Source organism: Alosa pseudoharengus, unplaced genomic scaffold, assembly GCF_046254945.1.
Source record: "Alosa pseudoharengus isolate Yale_2024_CS ecotype anadromous, Long Island Sound unplaced genomic scaffold, YU_APseudo_1.1 YU_APseudo_1.1_scf_20, whole genome shotgun sequence".
In the NCBI taxonomy this organism is placed as follows: domain Eukaryota; kingdom Metazoa; phylum Chordata; class Actinopteri; order Clupeiformes; family Clupeidae; genus Alosa; species Alosa pseudoharengus.
The window spans coordinates 1,857,127-1,863,998 of record NW_027468664.1 but is presented as its reverse complement, the minus strand read 5'-3'; the positions used below and the strand labels follow the sequence as shown (position 1 = coordinate 1,863,998).

The window sequence follows — 6,872 nt, the reverse complement described above, 5'->3', positions numbered from 1 at the left end:
ATGCAAAAATTGTCACAATGTATGACGTGCTGTATGTTCCAAAGTTATCTGGGAATCTTTTCTCAGTGGGAGCTGCTACAAGAAAAGGGAACACAGTGCAGTTCAAGAAGTCTCGCTGCTACATATGTTGGAAAGATGGAACACAAAGATCTGATGGACTGTATCAGCTAGACATTGAAGGAAGTTCGTCTGTCTGTTATAGTGCATCAAGTGGATCAGTATCAGCCAGCCTGTGGCACCAGCGCCTGGGTCACACCACAAAGCTGAAGGAACTGAAAGATCTGGTGAATGGAGTGGACTTCTCTGCAGAGAAAGAGGTTCCTTTCTGTGAAGGATGTGTGGAGGGCAAGCTCTCTAGAAAGCCATACAAGCCAGTGGGAGAAATACGATCTAAACGCAAGTTGCAGCTGATCCATAGTGACGTCTGTGGTCCCATGCAGACTGAATGTATAGGTGGAGCAAAGTATTTTGTGACTTTAATCGATGATTACTCTAGATGCTGCAAGGTATACTTTATGAAACGGAAAAGTGAAGTCCTAAGCAAATTCAAGGAATTTGAGAAAACATTCTCCAATGATTGTGGGCAAAACGTCACAAAACTGAGAACAGACAATGGTGGTGAGCAGAGGCGGACAGAGTACACACACACACACACACACACACACACACACACCTACGCATGATACACCCAACAGGATACAATTAAACAGAGGCGGACAGAGTACACAGCTTCATTACTTGAGTAAAAGTACAGATATGTAGTTGTTTAAGGTGGTTGTAAGTAGTGTAGTTGTTCAGGGTGGTTGTGGGTATTGTAGTTGTTCAGGGTGGTTGTGGGTACTGTAGTTGTTCAGGGTGGTTGTGGGTATTGTAGTTGTTCAGGGTGGTTGTGGGTACTGTAGTTATTCAGGGTGGTTGTGGGCAGAGGCGGACAGAGTACACAGCTTCATTAAAAGTACAGATACCCTTTGCTAAATTTTACTCAAGTACAAGTAAAAGTACAACAGTCAGATGTCTACTTAAGTAAAAGTACTGAAGTACTTGTTTTTAAAAGTACTTGAGTATCAAGAGTACAAGAGTACATTTTCTAAATATTGCATTACTACTGCCACAGTGCTTACATTTATGTACAGAAACATCCTACATGGAGTTATAAAACATGTTAATGTTAATACCTTGAATGTAAAAGGAATTGAAAGTAAAATCATTATTTCAAATACTAATTTGTAATTGAAACACTTGAAGCGAAAACTATCATTAACTTGTTCAGAAAATTGAAAAAGTCTGGCGAGGTGGGGCCACAGGTTGGCACATTCCCGGGATGGACCTGCTGTGTCTTCATCCATTGTTTCGTCCATGGTTTCGTCTCTTATTTAAATCTAACCATGGAGTTGACTTTGGCGGAAAGCTGAAGGTGATTGCTGATAGGCTGTCCCAAACAGTGGCGCCTGCACAATCCAATCACGTTTGAGAGGGAAAGAACAAATTGAGGGTTTCCGAGATTTTTCTTTTTTCCTTTTTTTTTAGAAGAAGTAACAGGTACTCACGGTTATGGATAGAAATGTAGTGGAGTAAAGAGTACAATATTTGCCTCTCAAATGTACTTGAGTAAAGTCATGAGTACTCCCCAAAAATGATACTGGAGTAAAGTACAGATCCCTCAAAATTGTACTCAAGTACTGTACTCAAGTAAATGTACTCCGTTACTGTCCGGCTCTGGTGGCGAGTACACATCAAGGGAGTTTCAAGAATATTTTAGGGGCTCAAGGTATTCACCATGAGTTGACTGTACCTCACTCACCACAGCAAAATGGAGTTGCAAAAAGAAAGAATAGGACATTAATAGAAGCAGCTAGAAGTATGCTGTCTCATGCTAAGTTGCCAAAGATGTACTGGGCAGAGGCTGTAGCAACTGCAGCTTACATACAGATCAGGCTTCCAACATCTCTCCTGAAGCAAGAGACACCCTACGAGAGATGGTGTGGCAAAAAACCTGACATGAGTCACATGAGAGTGTTTGGCTGTGTTGCTTATGCACATATCCCTGACATAGAAAGAAGAAAACTGGACAAGAAAGCTGTGAAGCTTCGTTTCGTGGGATATGCAAACAACGCAAAAGGCTATCGTCTGTTTGATGAAGAGAAAAGGAGAATGAGGTAACTGTGAACACAGATGAGAGTGGAATACAAGATGATGAGGTCGCTGTCGATGAAGCTGCTAGAGAAGGCAGCAGAATCAGAAGGGCTCCGAGGAGATATGGATCGAGAGAGTGTGTGTGTGTGTGTTGCCTTCTTCAGAGCTCTTGAAACATTCTAAGTGTCCCTGTGAAGAAAGAAGGTAATGGTCGCCGCCACTTCTGGGAAACTGAGTTTGTGTGTGTGTGTGCGTGTGTGTGTGTAAACTGAGTTTGTGTGTGTGTGAACATGGCAGTGGCAGTGACTGATTCTGAGAACTGGGGTTTCAGTGCTACCATAAGTCTCACATGATGTGGTGGACCACGTCAGAGTTCTGATCTAACAAATTAGGTGTGTTTGTGTGTGAGTGTGTGTGTGTGTGTGTGTGAGAGAGAGAGGGATAGAGAGAGAGAGGGATAGAGTGTGTGAGTGTGTGTGTGAGAGAGAGAGAGGGATAGAGTGTGTGTGTGAGTGTGTGTGTGTGAGAGAGAGAGGGATAGAGTGTGTGAGTGTGTGTGTGTGTTGTATGTTTCTTCTGTTCTTAGAAACTGTCAGTATACAGAGATCATCTTGTTCTACCGCCCCTTCTCTCTCTCTCTCTCTCTCTCTCCTTCTCTCTCTCTCTCTCTCCCTCTCTCCCCCTCTCTCTCTCTCTCTCTCTCTCTCTCTCTCTCCCCCTCTCTCTCTCCCTCTCTCTCTCTCTCCCTCTCTCTCTCTCTCTCTCTCTCCCCCTCTCTCTCTCTCCCTCCTTTTCTTTCTCTCTTTTTCTCTCTGCCCCCCTTTTCCCACTCATAAACATTCCATTTACTTCTCTTTCTACTCCTTTCTTTCCTTCTCTCTCTCTCTCTATCCCTCTCTCTCTCCCTCGCTCTCTATCTCCCTCTCTATCCCTCTCTCTCTCTGTTTGGAGAGCTTGGCCATGTGTCCACCCCTCTCCGAGGTCATCTGTATTATTAAGTCTGATCGTCAGCTAACCCGCCCGCCTTCCGATGACACGCGCTGTCATATTCAACCGTTCAGGCTGCACTGAAAAAAGTGATTTTGACATGTAGTAATTTTTTCTTAAATGAAACTGTATTTATATACTCAATTTGTTTGTGTTTTGCAAAAACTCATTTCAGATAAGTAATATCTGCAAGAAAAAAAGGGGTTTGCTTCAGATTTGTTTGTGTTTTCCAAAAAACTAATTTCAGTTAAGTAATATCTGCAAGAAAAAAAGGGGTTTGCTTCAGAGGCGGTGCTGCGCATGCGTTTATTTGGCTGCCAAAAGATGATTGTCCTCCATTTTGCAAACGGTTCCGTTGGCTTGAAGAGATCTGCACTTGAAATCTTCGCTTTTGACTTAACGGTAAGTGGTATATTATTAAACGTCATTTGACAGTCAGTTTACCATTAGAAATTTGGAGTGTCTTTAATTGCCTTATTTGACACGATAGAGCTGTTTTCTTGAATATTTAAGAAATCGTCTAGCAAGCTAGCTAAAGTTAACTTTACCTAGCAGTTCTACTCCAATATAATGTTAACTGGGCTAACAAGTTCATCTTAAAGTTTACTTTTATTACCTCCTCGACGTAATTGATTGAATAACTTCAAAATGAATATATACCTTAATGTTAGACAATTTAGGTCGTTGAAACTCAGTGGACCCAAGTTTGTACAATTAACATTAGCTGCTAACTGAATTGGAACACAGATCTTGCCTGAAATATGGTTGACCTTAACGTTGCTAGTTAGCTAACCGAACACGTTATGCAGCAGACCAAACACGTTTTCACCGACCCCTGTGGAGTCAACTGACACTTAACTTGAGCAATGCCGAGTTTGCAAAATACATTTGTTTGGAGACTCAGAATGCAGGCCAAGGTACATGTAAAAAGGAAAGAAATAGGACGCATGTTTTGTGAGTGATTAGGTCAGGTCATAACTCGGACAATGTTGGGCAAAAGCCACATTTACGCTAGGTTTAGAAACGTGTTTATTTATTCTGTCAGTAATGGAGTACCACTATTTTCTCAATAATGTCATCGCCAGCGCTGAATATGCATGGTGGTGGTGGTGGCATTTCTCAAACTCAACAGCAGTGCAAGATCTGGACAGGCTGATGCTACGCACCAGTTAAGCAGATATTGGTTGAACATTTTATTTGTTCCATGGTGTTGAAATTCGAAATGTTTTCCCTTCAAGGGGACAGTCAGACCAACAAGCAGGGCTGTGTAGCTATTGTTGGTAGATTGTAAGATAATGTGTCAAATGTCAATTAAATGAAGTGTCAAAATCGTTTGATTAACTAGTACCATTTGTGTATGTATTAAATAAGTATATTTCATAAATGTATACTTTATATTTATATTATAAATGTGTTTCTATCCTCTTTAGTTACAGGTATTGAGAAATGTCCTTGCTTGATGACTGGATCAGGAAATGCCTGTGATGCTTGGGTATTCAGGCAAGCTACAGGTCAAAGATGCGTAACCTTGGATGTCCAGTTACCGCCGTTTTCCAGAAGAAGAAGGTCATAAGTTCCAGAAGAAGGTTTAAAGGACATAAAATGACCAAACATTTGAGGATTTTGCAAGGTGTAAGTTTGTATTACTATTATTGTTTACTTCTCTTACATATTACATACAATGATCACATTGGATCTGTTTCTGCTATTTGCAACTGCCATCAGTTATAGTCACCCTACTCACACACTGCTCTTATGTTCCTTATTACAACATAGCGACAGATAGAGGCATTATAATTTTGTGTCTAACTATAACTGGACTCCTCAGGGTTGATACGACTACATGAGTCGTCATACATTTACCCACTCACTCATTTTCCCGTTGCTCACATTGTTCCTTCCCCAACTGGTACACTCACTTATTAGCCTGATGTCGTTATACTCAATTCCTGTCAGAATTTAAGTCTTGTGCTGCTTCGTTGGGACGTGATTATGGGGTGTGTTTCAACCAATACAGGGGAAAGAAATGCTTGCCAAATGCCTGTTATCTGTTGCAAAGTACTCTGAACTGAATCTTCCGTATTAAAAGTGCTTTATAAATAGAGGTTATTATTATTTAGAGTATTAATTGTATTTTCACAAAATAATTAATATCCCTGTATCTGAACAGACAGAGACTGTACATCTGAGGAGGGAGGCAGCCATCAAGACCCCGTGCCTTTATTTTGGTGAAGATGATGATTCTCTCATACATGTACATGGTAAGTAACACTAACCAAGGGCATGTTGAAATTGCAATAAAAATTGCATTTTTATGCCAATTTTTAAGCCAAAAACCTTTAAGCCAGCTCCCAGCTCGTACCTTTTCTCAAGCGTCATCCTAAAGCAGCTTTTTAAATTTTGTACAGGATATCCATGGCAAGGAGGTGTCAAGAGAAAACCACCCCTTGGAACATGAGGACATCGGCATCGTTGTGGATGGAGGCATCATTTTGGAGGAACCTTGGTCTGTTGCACAAGGCTGTGCAGTGAAGCCAGAGACTTTCTAATGAGGAGACACAGCACTCAAAAAATCCTCCAATCATGTGTTGTGAACTCTGTGCTGGAGTAAGGTTGGTGTCGTGAAGCCTTGCGCACGCGCATTTCTGCCAAATAGGATGCCCGATGAGTGCCAAAAAAGCATTGCATTATGGCTGCCGAGTGCAGGGACTTGCCTAAAAGGACTTTGGTGAAGCTAGGGGTCATATACACATTGAATCAATGTTGAACTCTTCAATACTATTACAAATTCATGCAAAAAGTTGTCATTCAGATGGATGGTGATAAGCTCCTACCCAAGGTTCTCAATCTTAAGAACCAAATCATTAGATGGGCAAGTGGGCCACAGTCATGATTGATTTGATTTGAAAGATTCAATAAATGGTTGTGAACCTTTCTTTCTCACTGTCTTTCTCTCATTCTTTCTTTCTCACTGTCTTTCTCTCATTCTTTCTTTCTCACTGTCTTTCTCTCATTCTTTCTTTCTCTCATTCTTTCTTTCTCACTGTCTTTCTCTCATTCTTTCTTTCTCTCATTCTTTCTTTCTCACTGTCTTTCTCTCATTCTTTCTTTCTCTCATTCTTTCTTTCTCACTGTCTTTCTCTCATTCTTTCTTTCTCACTGTCTTTCTCTCATTCTTTCTTTCTCACTGTCTTTCTCTCATTCTTTCTTTCTCACTGTCTTTCTCTCATTCTTTCTTTCTCACTGTCTTTCTCTCATTCTTTCTTTCTCTCATTCTTTCTTTCTCACTGTCTTTCTCTCATTCTTTCTTTCTCACTGTCTTTCTCTCATTCTTTCTTTCTCTCATTCTTTCTTTCTCACTGTCTTTCTCTCATTCTTTCTTTCACTTTCTTTCTCTCATTCTATCTCAGCACATTTACTTGCGCACGCACGCACACACAAACACACAAACACACAATCACTCACTGGTAAGGTGTTTGGCTTTGGTCAAAGGTTCACAACCATTTATTGAATCTTTCTTTCTCTCTTTTGGTGCACACACTCTCTCTCTTTGGCACTACTGCCTTTGCTTTTGCTTTGGTTTGAGAGCGGGAAAATTATTATTTTTTAAAGCAAAGGGTCCCAATGTGTGTTCATATGTGTGTTTCTGTGTTGAACATTTGTTTTAATAAAGACAGTTATACCATTTCTGTTTGAGATTTAAGTTAATACTATTTAACCTGAATTTGAAGTTTAACTTAATTTTTACCAAT

The 6,872-nt window shown here is 40.6% G+C and overlaps 1 long non-coding RNA gene across 2 annotated transcripts; it reads left to right on the top strand.

The window, feature by feature from the left end:
* Positions 1-3,379: 3,379 nt before the first annotated feature.
* On the top strand, positions 3,380-6,089 carry LOC143136532 (uncharacterized). Of its 2 annotated transcripts, XR_012989332.1 has the most exons (4): positions 3,380-3,522; positions 4,551-4,752; positions 5,291-5,381; positions 5,529-6,089. It is a non-coding gene; the product is annotated as an uncharacterized LOC143136532 (long non-coding RNA). The 2 variants fall into 2 exon arrangements; XR_012989331.1 differs by lacking the exon at positions 3,380-3,522 and having other exon boundaries at positions 4,312-4,752; positions 5,529-6,087.
* Positions 6,090-6,872: the final 783 nt, after the last annotated feature.